Source organism: Halictus rubicundus, chromosome 18 (assembly GCF_050948215.1).
Source record: "Halictus rubicundus isolate RS-2024b chromosome 18, iyHalRubi1_principal, whole genome shotgun sequence".
NCBI lineage: Eukaryota > Metazoa > Arthropoda > Insecta > Hymenoptera > Halictidae > Halictus > Halictus rubicundus.
Window position 1 is genome coordinate 4,841,789 of NC_135166.1, and position 16,134 is coordinate 4,857,922.

The following is a 16,134-nucleotide window of genomic DNA, read 5'->3' on the forward strand; positions in this document are numbered from 1 at the left end:
AGGGATCGGGTTCATGGAACCGGAGTATTCCACGGAATGGAAGAAACGAGACGAGACAGCTTCAATTTTCGCGCGGACGACACTCGAGCCGCGATGTGGCAACGTTGCAACATGATGGGGATGAACGACAGACTCGCCAATGTTTCGGACGAATGAGGGTTAAAGGATCCCTCATGTCACGTATTTTTTCACGCCAAGGGTGATGTTATTCTACTATTTTTACAACAATTTGACGAGTGTCACAGAGTTGTGACTTCCATTTTCTTAAACGTGAAATAGAAGGTTTTGCACTCGAAATTAATCCTTTTGCACATCAAATTCACCCTCTTGAAACTCTAGTTCCTCTACAAATTTATCTTTTTTTAACACTAGGTTTACGGAGCGCTGAAAGTGAGTATGTTGCATCACTTCATAAGAATAACAAGAACGTGCTACCCAGAATTTTCGCAATATTTTAAAAGTAATATATACCCAAAGAAATAAATTTGATAAATAATTTCTCATCGATGCATCCTTACAATCTTAATATTTTTAAATTCAAAATATTCAAACCCGTCATTTTGACGGGTCCCGTAAACCTAGTGTTAAAGAAACTTTGACAAAAATTTCGAGAGAAAAATGGAGCCCATATATAACCGCACAACTACGAATAAGATCACAACAAACGACGAAACGACATTTTGTTACCACTTTCCACAATTAAATTAAAAAAAAAAAAGTATAAAATACTGTAAACTAACAGAGATAGAACAATAGCCGTTTTCCAAGCAAAAATAGAGGTAATATCTTATCTTTTTAAGATTCTTAGAACATCGTCTTCACAAATACACGAACAATTCAAAGAAAATGGTTTCTCATCGGTGCCATTTTGTTCCCTCACAATTTTTCCATCTGTTCGGAATATGTATTAGGACCTTGAATAAGTTCTCGCTGTTTCTTCAAAAATGACAGTAGCAGTACCCCGTTCGTGGAATTTCGAATGGTAACACACATGCAAGGCAGTAGTGTATCTAACCTTAAATTTCAGTGTATGGTAGTTCACTTTAGTGTAAACAAAGTAATTTTTTCTTAGTTCTGAAAATGTCTACTTTTGTGCCAAATAAAGTGTATTTGCGGGGAATTTTATTGCACTACTTTATTCAAAAGAAATCTGCAGCTGAAGCACATAGAATTCTTGTTGAGACTTATGGTGACAATGCTTTGTCGGATACGACATGCAGAGACTGGTTTCGACGCTTCAAAAATAATGATTTTGAACTTGAGGATAAAGAACGTTTTGGCGCACCGAAAAAATTTGAAGACGAAAAGTTCGAGGAATTACTCGATCAAGATCGATGTCAGACGCTAGCAGAACTTGGAAAAACATTACAAGTAGATGAGTCAACCGTTTCATAACGTTTAAAAGTTTTAGGAATGATCCAGAAGCAAGGACATTGGGTAAAAGCTTTTATTTTGTAAAAGAAACAGCGAGAACTTATTCAAGGTCCTAATAATTTAGCTCGGCAAGGTATTACGATAAACTAGGATTGAGAATGCGATTGGACTCGGAACGAAGACGAACGAAATTGTAGTTGGAACGAAAGGGAACATGAAATTCGCCAGCGAAACAACTCGCCGGTTAGCGGCGAGCTGTTAGCGTGATACCAGGCTGCTCGATCACGCGGAAGGCTTAATTTTCGGCGCATTTTCAAGAGTAATCACCGTGCAGTCGAAAAGCCCCGGGGTTTTTATCAAGATCTAACGGCGAACTATCGACTTCCTTGATCGTCGACGGCTTACGAACGAGGAAGGCTATCGTCGGCGGATCAGCTGACGAATTTCAGCCGGGGCAATTCACTTTTTATGCGAGCTCCTCGGTTAATCGAATTGGCCGACAATCGCGCGACCATCCACACACAGCTGCACCCCCCATGGCTCCGATCGTTGGAACTCGAGTCGCTAATGAAGTCAAGTCCCCGGAATGAAAGGTATAACCCTTTAAAATTCTACGTAGCAGCGCGGACCGTAGCTCGTTAAACGGGTATCCACGATCATGGTCCCGGCGAGACGCGGCGAAAACTTCGCTATTTTACGCTGCCTGTTTTTGCAAAGGTTCATGTATATGTATTCTAGGGCCTGGAATTAATTAAGGCAACTTCCGCGGAGTTATGGGAAATTCTGAACCGAACCGAATCCCCCGTTTACTTTGAATTTTGCACGGTTCGCTCTCGGTACGTTGAATTCGAAATAAACGAGTCATTCTGCAAATCCGTCGTATATGAAATAATCCCTTCCTCTGAAAACGCAGCTGCTTTAATATAATATTAGCTGTATAATGCAATATAGCTGCTTCTATGGGAATATTCGCTTTTTTTACTGTTTCAAAGCGTCCACGCAACAATTAATCGTATAATGCGTACAATTGCAAGTCTTCGGCATAACCTTGCGAACTTGATCGACGTTATACCAAAACGGCCATTTTATGGCAAAGCCGGGGTCACACGGGCGTCATAACGTTACACTGTTTTGCATAGGATCGGCCGCACGGAGCAACATCCGTCAAATTTAACGCGCGCACAATATCAGCAACGATGGCGATTGCTATGACGCGAAAAATCGATACAGTTATTCGCGAAATTGCGCGTACACAAGCTACGAAAGCCATATTTGTTTTTGACCAACAGAAACACAGTTTGTTCAACAAATAAAATTTCTGTTCACACAATTTGAGATCGTAAAAAATAGTTCAACAATACAGAAGAACACAAACGATACCCTTATATCGTTTTATTATACAAAAAATAAACTCGGTAAATTCAACGAAAACTGCACGTAACATATTTCCATAATAACAATTAATTATAATTTACAAGTCTTGATCTGGCAACTATGACTCAATTTTGTGACGAGGAAATGCACTGCGTTTTTTATTTTAACACTAGGTTTACGGAGCACTAATAAATTACTATTAACTAAATTACTATTAACTACTAATAAATCAATTTGTTAACTAATTCCTCATGGATGCATCTTTACAATCTCAATATTCGTAAATTAAAAATATTAGAATCCGTCATTTTGACGGGTCCCGTAAATCTAGTGTTAATAAAACGATATAAAATGTATTGTTCGAGTTATTTTTCTTGGTGAATTATTTTTTCGGACCTCGCATCGTGTATACATACATTTGGTATGCGAGATAGGCAGATGTTGTCTGTATGACCGATCCTGTGTAAAACATTGTAACGCTACGACGACGCGACGCGACGCGACGCGGCGCACGCTCGTATGACCCCGGCCTTATAAGCGCCAATCGATTTTGTTTTGAAATGCAGCGAAGGCGATTAAAGTGCATACAGTTAGGAATAACAGTATTGGCACACCTGCCTTTTAATTGCACAAACGCAAGCCAAAGAACGAACACAATATTAGGTTAAGTTTTTGTACTAATCATAACTACTGGATCTTTAATTTTACAGTATTACGAAAGATTTTGTATTGGGCAATTAAAAAACGAAAAACAATGGAAATACAGTAAGCCCATAAACTACAAACAAAATTAGTGCCATTCATGCCACACTGAGTGAAAGCGATTATAAACGGTAAGGGATTGCACACCAAATATTATGTAATATTTATTACACAATATTACCTTGAATTTCTAGGTTACATTCTTTTTTTAATTGCATTGTATTCTGTCGTGTCACGCTGTACGAACATACTTCTGATAAATTTATTAGTCCATAGGCGACAACGCGTTACTATCACGATATTTTCTGTAATTACTTTTTAACTATGTCTCATCGCGTCATTTATGAAATGCTCGACAAACGAAGGAAAATCTGCTGAAATATACATGTTTCTGAAGACACATAGTTAGGTAATGTAGGCGACCTAATAATTACGAGTTACAAGGGAAAGACTTGTTTCGCGAAACAAGGTTTTCAACCTGCAACCCGGACAAGCGCGGAATAATAATTAAATAACAAGCAGGCGAAGGGAAGCATGGCGATTGGTAACTACCTCGTAACTACCCTATTACTCGAGGGACAGGCCGGGTTCGGCCCTAGCAATCGAACTCGACCCTTCGGTCGATTCCCGCCCTTAAGAGAAGAAAAAGAAGAACTCGAACGGAAGGAGAGAGAGAGAGAGAGAGAGCGACGAGGAATGAAAAGTAACGTGTATATTCGGACAACACAAAAAAAAAAGAAGAAGAGAAGAAAAGGGGGAAAAAGAAAGCTGTTTCTCCTGCTTCCGGCATTTTCTCGTTAACACGGTTCGAGGGATCTCGTTGACACGCGAAATTCGCCATGGCAACACGCGTCCATCGGGCGCCGACAGCCTTTGCGTTCGCTGGCAGACACCCGATTTTCAGAGAAGTTTCACAAGCGACCAAACACACGCCGAGGGGAAGATTTTTCTTCTTGGTCAAACAAGGGAGTTCGATTTCACTCGATCCGGCTAACTCGAGAGGGAGGAAGAGGAACAAGGCCGGGGTGGTCGAAGGCGAGGATGCAAGAACCAGAAGACGAGGAAGAAGAAAGAGAAAATTACATCAGCTGCTTGGCAGCGGGTGCCCCTTGGTCGCATCCACCCCCGCACGCCCTCGCCCTTCCGCGAAATTCAACCTTCTCCTCTTCCCTCGACCCTTCCCCTCGACAAACCCCTCCAGCCTTTTGCTCCTTCTAGGAACCTCAGGCTTTCCTCTTCCACGTCTCGCTGGGCGACCCACGAGCAACGGGATTGCACGCGTGCAAGCCGGATGGCGAAACGAAACGAAACGAAACGAAACGAGAAAGCGTAAACACGTGGAATGGAGACTCCCGCGGCATCGGGTGTCGTTGCGAAAATATGAAATTCGCTACGGCCAGGCGCATGCTAAATTAGAACACTACGGGCATCTTTATGGAAAAAAAGTCGCAAGCAGAAATTGAAAGGCGCAGGAGCTAAATGGAAATTCAGATTTTTTTCACTAATAATTTTCAAGTCTTTTCATCCTTTCACGGTTTTAAATTGCATCTACTCGCTTTTGTTACAAACGCAGAAAAACCTGCCGAAATAGATTAACCCTTTGCACTCGCAGCCATTTTAACTCTAGAACGAAACATTTCTTTCGGCCTAGAATATTTCCCTTCTATACAGGGCCATCCGTTTTTAAACGGCCAAACGTCAACCAGCTATAGAGGACCCCAAATGAAACAACTTTCACCCCTAACATTTTTTTTTTGATTCGGTCTTGATTTTTAGATAATTGCAAAAACCCGTCATTCTTTTGCGTTCACTTAAGATTAAATATATTAGGACTGCAATTATGTATCTTGATGATTTTTCCTTTGTTTGGTTTAAAATAAATAGGGGCATCTTTTTTATTAAGTCAACTTTTTTGTATGACTTTTGGATCTTGGTTTTTTTGACATGGGGCACGCCGTGGAGACTGAATGAAATAACTTCGAATCAAAAAAAGTGTTAGGGGTGAAAGTTGTTCCATTTGAGGTCCTCTATAGCTGGTTAACGTTTGGCCCTTTAAAAACGGATGACCCTGTATATATATTTCCCTTCTATATATATATATGTATATTTCTTCATGCTATACATACGAAAATTGTGCAATTTACTCGTAGAGTACTGAAATGTTTAGTAATTTATTAAATACAAACAAATTTAATAATGTAAAAAATATTTTGAATAATGATACAGCAATTTTTAGTGGCGCCTCACAGTCGCCATTCGAGTGCTAAGGGTTAACAATTTGTTGACGGACGTAATGCGACAGAATGTCCTTGGCGAGGTTCAAATTGTAAATAATTTAATTTGAATTCAGGAAAATTTAAGATAGCACATCTGATTATATTTTTCCTTGAACGTCAAGGTCAAAAAGAACAAAATAACTTTCTCTGTTCAACCGTGTTCTACTGGTCATGAGGACCAATTTTGTGGAACCATGGGTCGCCACTCAACCGTTCTCTTGAAAAATGAATTTCCCACAATTTTTGTAACTTCTTCGCTCATAATATACTTCCATTTTCTAGTACATTTACAATTGGTACATTTACAGTTAAATTGCATTATTCTGCATGGGACGTAGACCCGTATTCGAGGTTTCCATTCAATCAGAAAGGTGGAAGTTTATAGCAATTTTGGTATTTGATAACAAGAACGTGGACCAAATTTGAAAAATAAATTGAAAGAAGACATAAGGGTTATTGACAAGGGACATATTGTCACAGGGGTTGAACGATTATTCGAAGCTAAGTCAGTTGAATTAAAATAAAAATGTTCTTCTTCTATTGTTCATGAAATAAAAGTGTACCAAAGTATCTGACACGATTCTTTCCTTCGGGTGATTATTTGTTATCTTATTTCAAAGAAAATGTGGCCTGATCGAATGGAGTTCTTCAACTCTTGAGAGGATAGGAATTGATGGACGGCCGCGTTCCGGCAATTGATCGTTTCCAGGCTTCATTTTCGCGAGAGGCGTTCCTATCGCGCTGCCACTTATGGTGATATTTCTGTGCATCGCGCGGGGCATGCATAATGCAGCTAGCCACTCGGAATTTACGTTTCGAGCATCAAGAGACCCCGGGGTCGTCGCGCGACGACTCCTGGCGAAGGACTCGTGTCTTCTGTCCTCGCAAGAAACATCTGCCGCCGGCGTGGTAGGTATGCTGCTGAATGCTGCCTCGACCACGAAGAATAGGGTGGGCCCCCGGGCTTTCATAAATACCGGACCCGCCATAATCTTCGCACGCTCATTTTCGAAGCCGATTAACACTTTTGCAAGCCCATCGGTAATAGCAGCACATCGCAAAAAATCGAATTTTAGATTTCTGTACAGTTACTTGCAGTGACTGGATAGTTCTGGGACTTTTATCGGCTAGGCACATATATCGAGAAAACAATGTACAGGCTGATTCAGCTGTCTGTGCCATCTACGAATTACGAATTATTTGGTACATGATCAAATAGTAGAAACGAAAGTTTCAAGAACAGCAAGCAATGCACTAATTAATTTTTCCGGTTTGCTTTCTTATCGAGATATAAAGGTCAGCTTGAGTTTATTTATCGTAAAGGGTCAATTTTAATCTTGTGGTTGGAGAGAGAATCGAGTCCTGGATAAAAAAAACTATAAGGGTACATGCGACGACAAACTAATTATCACTGAGATGTTCTCAATTAATGATTTCTAATGTAAAGCCGAATATGCTCTCCATTACAATTAACACACTTGAGTATTTGCTGTAGCAATAAATGCTCAAATGACGCTATTAGCAAGCGTAGTATTTAAAAGAAATAAAATATATATTTGATAAAAATAGAAATTTACATAAAACTAAAAGTGAAGGGATGCAAATGATATTAATCCAAAAATTAAGGGTTAAGAATATAAAATGAAACGAAGGAGGACAAAGGTTCGAAATAAATTGTGGAACTGCGTTGACACTATAGTATTAGGTTGATGAGCATAGATTGTACATATTTGGAACCTGTGACGTCACGTGTTCCTTTATCTCTTCTTGAAGGAAAATTATCCATGGCCGGGTCTGTATTTATCGCCGGAATCATTAAAACTTCACTGAATCGAATCGGGTGCTTCTACGCTGGCTAAAATACAAACTTAATCACCAGAGTTTCGAAAGGGACCGGCAAACAGCGTCTACCAAAGGGCAGCGGGTTTAATTTTCGACGGCAACGAGATCAAAGAAGGGACTGAAAAAAAGACTGGCGAGAGCGCGCGCGCGAGCGAGCGAAGTAAAACAGGAAGTTCTGTTTCAACATGACGGAACGGAAAAGGGTGAAGGGACGTGTCGAAAAGCGAATAGGGAAATTGAGAGGCGACTTGTTCCCAATAAAAAGTGTTTCCGGCGTTCGCTGGTGAGAACTGTACGAGCTGGAAATTTGACGAAGGAAACTAACAGAATTGTACCCGAACAGAAATGCACAGAAGAATTGATTTATCGTCTGCTAAAAGTCGAATCTGTTTTACTACACGAACACCGCTCTGTGCCTGCGTTGCACTAGCTACTCGATTTTTAATAACATGTTTTCTTCCTGTCGATAATCACTCGGTAGTACTAATAAAATTACGCTAACTGCCCTCTTTTCAATGAAATTAATGGGCGCTGCCAAGTACCACCATTATTTGAAAAAGTCGACTTCAATTAAATATTTTAAGTGCAGTTCATTACAAAACCTGTTTCAAAAGCTAGACGTTTCAGCTTCTAGATTATGCTACGTAATACTCGATTTTAGATTAACTCTTGGAAAACAAGATTAGCGAATGCAACGGAAAATAAAAATTATCGTTATTTCTAATTACTGCTCGTAACATTTCCAAAGAAATATGTTAAACTTTAGTTTTCCTTCGTTCAGTCATGTGCATAAATAACAAATTGTGTCGATTCGAATTCAGGCATCTCTTGCAGGTTATCGTTGCCAAAAATGAATTTTCGCATGATCAATTTCGCAGCAGTCTCGCTGCAACGTCTGCGCATGCATGGGTTCTGAACATTTTTATCGAACCATGGGATTTACGACGGTAACAGTACCGAAGGGGGACTGCGTTACACGGCCGTGTAGAACGAATGAAGGAGCATAAGTCAAGATAAAGCGCGCGTTTGCCAAGCGGATGAAATATAGAGACGACAAACTGCAATCTGTCCAATGATCGGTATTGGCCCATCGGTGGGCGTGAATCAATCCGCCGTTAACAGGCTCCCGGCAATCGTTGCTACGGTTTTATTGCCGACGAACCGACAACCCGAGCAGAAATGCGCCGAGAGAACGAGAGAGAGAGAGAGAGAGAGAGAGAGAGAGAGAGAGAGAGAACGCGATGCAACGGAACGCCACGTGGACGCGTCATAAAGCTCCGATGCAATTGTTAAGAATTTATGATGTTTGTTTGCTCGATCCGGGGGCAGCTCGTGCTCTCCTTCGGAACTGCAACGGGTCGAGGAAACTTCTTAACCTCGGAATCTTAAGCATTCGTGCAAACTAATTGATCGAGCCTCGTGACACGCTAGCTCGCGCGCGCTCCTTTCTCAGCCACGCTCGATCACGAGACCACTATTTTTTTTTCTCTCTCTTGGTTCTTTTTATAAAGTCACAAGGTGGGCAAATTGGAGGAATCGAGGACGCCGTTCGCGAGCAGGCTCAAATTGAAAATGAAAAATAACCACGGTGATAGGTCGTCTACAACAGTTTCCGAGAATGTCTGATTCGGTCCAAGCTGAGGGCAATATGACGTCAGCGGGAAAAATATTGTCATAGGTTGAAACCATCGAAAGAAGGCCTGTTCCCCCACTCTTCCGCCCGGTCACGTGACGCATTCCCCTCTACCCTGTATATGTCGTGTCACGTGACGTACTGGCAGAGAGAGGGTAGCTTTTGGCAGCGAAATGTAAGGAAATTGTAAGCGCAATTAACCGATTGCACCTGTGCACGGCTGATTGCTATGCGCGCTAACGCATTTAGAATTAGGAAAGACGTTCAGGAAGACTGAAAATAGAAAATTTCGTAGAATTTCCGTCTCCGTTATATTTCCTTCTTCGAACAGTTATCGCAGGAATTAACCCCGTGGAAATACCAGCTACGACGGCATTTCGCATTCCTTTCAACAGCTTGGAATGCTAGCCTGTGCATATTAATTACCGGCGTTGTTGGACGGAAATATGAAAATCTTTCGCAAATATAAAGGGCTATGGATTGCACGTTACCTCAATCCCGCGATGCATGCGACGTGACTAAAATTGTAACGGCGTTGCATATTTTTTTATCGAGGTTAGTGGATTAATTCGGTCGCCGCATGTAAAATTTTCGCAAGATGCAAAAGTTCCGTAGAGAAAATGGAGTACGTAGAAATCCTCTTACGTGAACTGTGAATACTCGCGTGAACTCGGAAAGTTCTTTTACGGATTCTCGCAACTTTGTAAAGAATTACTTTTCTGTACTTTTTCTAAGAAAATTGAGTAAACATATTGATCTGTGTTTGCAACGAATTTCCTTCGAAATTTAATTTGTGCGGTTTGCTCGAAAAGGATTTAAATGGTCGGGAACGGTGAAAAGAACTCGGATGAGGGGAGGGACCACGAATTGAGAGGAAAAGCGGTAGAAGGGGAAATTAGAATGGGGGCATAGCGCGGTAGGAGGGAAAATTAGAGTGGGGGAATAGCACGGTAGAAGGGGAAATTAGAGTGGGGGAATAAGTCTTGATCCGGCGACTATGGTTACAACTTCCTCTACAAGAACCGTTTTCTACTTCATTTCCCTCGACCCCCTGTCGGCGACAGTAACGCGTATTTATGGAGTTTAAAGAGCTGTTGCGAAACAACAAATCAGTCACTCATTTTACGGTGGAAAAATTACTATAGCATTTACTCCCCGTGGCCGAGAGTTGAACGAGAAATACTACAATATGTCAGAAGACTTCGTTTTACTAAAAAAGAAATGCAAAACAACAGAATTTACATTCCACAGAGTCAGAAAACATGTCCGTTTTAAAGCGTAAATACAAAATTTACAGTCGGAAATCGAGGCTCGATCTTTTCGAAGATTGACGGCGGCATTCAACGTTAACTTTTACAACAACTGCCGAGATATGTGATCTCGAACGCGACTGTGTATCTTCAGGTCCCGTTTTCCAGTTTCATTTCCTTCCCTGTCAACGCCGAGATCTGTTAGGATTTATCCACGATGACAGAATAACAGAAGCGCCACGAAACTATCTTCACAGTTTCAGCAACAGCGGCGCAAGAATTTTTTAAACGAATCGTCGATCAATTCCATCACTTCAACGTTATTGCATGATCAAATACGTTCAACAATTTTCCAGGATAATGTCAAACTCGATTTCGAAGCGAAAGGGACAGGAAGGAAGTAATGAAAGCAAATAAAAATAGTACTAAAAGCAGCGTACAATAGTGTCGAACTAAGGATGGATGAATATGCATGAATGCGTGAGAGTGTAAGATACTAAGGCAAATATTGTAAACAGAAATCCTTTCACATGGCCACGAGGCTGATAAACAAACTATATAGCTATCTCGATGTCAATGATATTAAAATAAAAAAGTTTGCAAATAAAATGGTTTATCTCAATTCTCATAAATTTACTTTTGCCACGGTAATGTTAAAACAAAATAATTCGTGTACGTGTATGTTAAAACAAAATAATTCGTGTACGTGTATGTTAAAACAAAATAATTCGTGTACGTGTATGTTAAAACAAAATAATTCGTGTATGTGTATGTTAAAACAAAATAATTCGTGTACGTGTATGTTAAAACAAAATAATTCGTGTACGTGTATGTTAAAACAAAATAATTCGTGTACGGATAAATACTTGAAACAAGTAATTTCTTTTCCTTTTTTAAATATTCGCAAAAAACTGTGTGCACGACTGTAGCAGATTCCTCCATTTCCCGATAACTAATAAATAATAATAACTAACTAATAGAGTAATGAGATATTTGTAAAAAAAAAAACTTATACGTTCCCTCTGTAATTTCGCCAGTTTAAACGAATTTTGGTTATGTCCGGGTTAGAGGTTTTGTCTGGAAAGGGGAAACTCGCCTGAAAGCACGAGATCGGCCATTTAAAAAGGTACTTGCAATTATCTCGAAAACTATTAACAATTACTGCGGAGGTACCAATTACGGTACCTATATTAATTACACTAGTTTTCAAAGCATAATGAATATTAAAAAAGAGATGTTAAATGTATTCCATTAAAATGTTATATAGGCACAGTACTTGGTGTCCCTTACCCTAGGGAAAAATTGTTCAGAGTACTAGTCCCCGGATAACATATTTCAAGGTCATCAAAATCGGAGAGAACTGACCTAAATAATTATTGTACTTTCTAATCAGTTCTAACAGTTCTAATGTAAGTTCTAATCAGTGTAACCGTAAAGTGGTACAGGCGGTCGAAATACAAATTTCTGTATCAGGATATCTTTGTAAATTTCCTAGTTCTGAACTGGTGGAGACAAGCTTAGCTCAGAATCTGCTGTGAACCCGCATCTAAAACTGCAACAGTACCGAGACAAAAGCCCGGACCAGTCCGAGTAAAATGATACTGTTACCACGAGCTCCGCCAAGCAACGGTTAGGCGCATCGGTAACCTTCGGTATCGGTCGAAACTCGGTTCCGCGGGCAGCGAGCAGCTGTTCCGAAAGTGCGGACGGGTTTCGAGGCCGAGTCAGCCTCGATCGAAAGTAAGAGCAGGCCGCGTAACCGTAACCGGTATCGACGGGGCACAGGCGGGCGTTGTAATCGAGTCCGGGACTCGTTACGCCTTTGGGTAACCAGAAAACAGGACTCCCAGCCTAAGCGGACCTAACTAAATCCTCGATGAAAAAAGAAAAAGCGAAAGCGGTGGGAGACCACCGTGAAAAGGCCAAATATGGCCTCGCGGAAAATCCTGATACATACAGTCGCCTTTACTGAAAAAAATTTTTACTGTTTACCAACAGGATAAGGAACTTTCGGCGTTTTCTTTTTTTATAACTTGTAGAGAAAAGTCGAAATCGATCTCGCATTCAAAATCGTACAATAACGCATAATTAATTTTGATATGGGACATCCTTTGTTATTTATTACCTGATGTAAAACGTCGCAGCATCGACTTTACTAATTCTCCTAAACTATTTCGTTCAATGTTTATCCGCGCTATCTGCAGTAATTTTTTTTTATTCGATATTTCAAACTCTCTATAAACAGTCTCCATTGTATTTATAGCCGGTGACCGAATCACTTTGGGGCAATTATACAATGGCTATTCCTGTGCCACTATAGATTAAGGTTAGGGTCGTTACCTCTACAAAAAATAAACGAATTCAATATACCCAATCTTTTTTCACTGTCTTCCAAACTGTTTTTCTAAATGCTTAAGTAAACTCGTTCGTCCATTACTCCGTACGTAAATTGTAAATTCCCGAATTTGTCAAAACACAGCCCCAGACAATGACCCTATCACCGCCATGCTTCATGGTCGAATTCCAATTTTTTATTCGCCATTCTTCATTCAACCTCCGACAAATTTCAGCTTTCCCATACGACCCAACATATTTGTTTTGCTTTCATCTGTGAATTTTAATATTTTTTTCTTCATTTTTGGAATTCACGCACGATTTCCGTCTCGCAACACGACCGTTGTAATTTATTATGTTTTCTTGATACTCTTCGTACTGTTTTCGACACTTTCTTTTGTATCCGGTTTTTGTTTCTCAAATTACCCACCTTTCGTCGCTTTCCGTTAACTTTTTATCCGAATTAATATTCGCATTTTCTTGTACATCGAATGTTTGAACCACTTCTGTTAATTATTTCGGCAAATGCTTCTATAAGACATTCCATTCTTCATATGCTGAATTACAAGTTCACAGACTGCGATTGTTCACCTCCGAACTGTACGCGAACAACCAACGACAGATCGCATCAAGCACAAATAACACGTAAGTTCAAATAAACGCGGGAATTTCAAATGTACGGTTTTTAATGTCAAATTGAAATACTTTTTCGGAAGGAAAAATAATGTCCACTTCTTTTTGTTCTACGAATTATGAAAATATAATAAACTAAAATTTCTTAATTCAATGTTTATCGAACTCCTCAGCCTGTTACTACAGAACTAAAATATCCGTCGACACATTACGTACCATTATTCTATAGGGTAGCGACAAACTTCGAACTGCTAAACGCTCGGTAGGAGAAAAAAACATTTTTTTCAAAATCACCTCCCAACTGTACGCGAACAACCAACGACAGATCGCATCAAGCACAAATAACACGTAAGTTCAAATAAACGCGGGAATTTGAAATGTACGATTTTTAATGTCAAATTTAAATACTTTTTCGGAAGGAAAAATAATTTCCACTTTTCTCTGTTCTACGAATTATGAAAATATAATAAACTAGAATTTCTTAATTCAATGTTTATCGAACTCCTCAGCCTGTTACTACAGAACTAAAATATCCGTCGACACATTACGTACGATTATTCTATAGGGTAGCGACAAACTTCAAATTGCTAAACGCTCGGTAGGCAAAAAAAAATTTTTATGAAAATCACCTCCCAACTGTACGCGAACAACCAACGACAGATCGCATCAAGCACAAATAACACGTAAGTTCAAATAAACGCGGGAATTTCAAATGTACGATTTTTAATGTCAAATTTAAATACTTTTTCGCGAGGAAAAATAATTTCCACTTCTTTCTGTTCTACGAATTATGAAAATATAATAAACTAAAATTTCTTAATTCAATGTTTATCGAACTCCTCAGCCTGTTACTACAGAACTAAAATATCCGTCGACACATTACGTACGATTATTCTATAGGGTAGCGACAAACTTCAAATTGCTAAACGCTCGGTAGGCAAAAAAAAATTTTTATGAAAATCACCTCCCAACTGTACGCGAACAACCAACGACAGATCGCATCAAGCACAAATAACACGTAAGTTCAAATAAACGCGGGAATTTGAAATGTACGATTTTTAATGTCAAATTTAAATACTTTTTCGGAAGGAAAAATAATTTCCACTTTTCTCTGTTCTACGAATTATGAAAATATAATAAACTAGAATTTCTTAATTCAATGTTTATCGAACTCCTCCAGCCTGTTACTAAATAACTAAAATATCCGTCGACACATTACGTACGATTATTCTATAGGGTAGCGACAAACTTCGAACTGCTAAACGCTCGGTAGGCAAAAAAAATTTTTTATGAAAATCACCTGCCAACTGTACGCGACAACCAACGACAGATCGCGTCAAGCACAAATAACACGTAAGTTCAAATAAACGCGGGAATTTGAAATGTACGATTTTTAATGTCAAATTGAAATACTTTTTCGGAAGGAAAATATAAAAAACGGAAAATATAATAAACTAGAATTTCTTAATTCAATGTTTATCGAACTCCTCAGCCTGTTACTAAATAACTAAAATATCCGTCGATACGTTACGTACGATTATTCTATAGAATAATCGAATACAGAATAACCCTATAGGGTAGCGACAAACTTCGAACTGCTAAACGCTCGGTAGGCAAAAAAGAGAAGAGAAGTGTCCTATCGAAAGGTCCTAACACAGTCCAAATATGGTGCCACGGAAAATCCTGATGGAGCATAGCGATCGAGAGAGTAGTCCCTGTTCCATAGAGACCTATAGAGAGCAGCCTAACCTAACGTTAGCCGGCGCATCGCCTCGCGTTCCGGCGGAGGTGTCTCACCTGGCGGAACGTGTAGAGCCGGTCAGCTCCGGAAGTCGGACGCCGAGCCGTTGAGCCAGAGTCCGCTGGTAAGCTTGTAAAATCCCGTGGTTTCTTCTTGAGGCCACTGCACGCACCGAGGGAGCAAGAAACACCGCCTAGAGCCGGTCGAGAGAAAGAAAGAAACGGCGACAGCAGCGGCAGCGACGGCGGCGGCGGCGGCTGCTGCTGGTGAACAGAAATGGTGTCTGTTCTCTCTGGCTAGCGCCGTCCTCGTTCCTCCCGACGCGACGTATCAGTATGGGCAGTGCTGTGACTGGCTGACGGACGATGGCAGTCGACGATCAACACGCACCGCAGTTAAACCGTCGGCGAATTTCAACAACGACGCGACAATCCGTTTGAAAAAAATGATTCAACTGTACACCACCACGACGAAACCAGCACGACGAGCACCGGCGACGATCCGCGTAGGCGCTGGGCGCGTACTGTGCCGAACGAATGAAAGCAGTATGGCGCCCGGCGGACAGCTTTCCTGCTGCGCGATCGCTCCTCTTTGTCCCCCTCCAACCACGCGATCTCCCCACTCCGAACACCGAGTCCCCTCTTCAACTACTGTTGTCTCTCTTCTAGCGATGTGCAACTCGTGCTTCCGCCTCTGTTCGACTTGTTCCCTTTGCTCTGCGTCTCGCTCTTTCGCTCGCTCGCTCGCTAACGCGCTTCGTCCCTCTCCTTCTGCTCGGTTCCCACCGACGTTACCTGCAGTGATGGTTACCGGCGCTGGAAGGGTTCGAACAATGATTACGTTCAATGCTATTCTACTTTATTTTTTTTTTTGCAGGATTTGAAGGATTAGACGCGGAGGTAGGATCAGGCCCATCTTCCATTTCCGCGATGCATGGGATTGTCTTACGATTAGATCTTTATTGGAAGTAAAGAT

At 40.6% G+C, this 16,134-nt stretch overlaps 1 protein-coding gene across 3 annotated transcripts in view; it reads right to left on the minus strand.

Moving 5' to 3' along the window:
- Nucleotides 1-15,717, minus strand: part of LOC143362733 (uncharacterized) — a 130,460-nt gene extending 114,743 nt beyond the window's left edge. The window contains exon 1 of one of the 3 annotated variants that reach the window (XM_076803133.1): nt 15,216-15,717. The gene's annotated coding sequence lies outside the window, so the exon portion shown is untranslated. The remainder of the gene's footprint in view (nt 1-15,215) is intronic. The other 2 variants (XM_076803136.1, XM_076803137.1) reach the window with 2 other exon arrangements.
- Nucleotides 15,718-16,134: the final 417 nt, after the last annotated feature.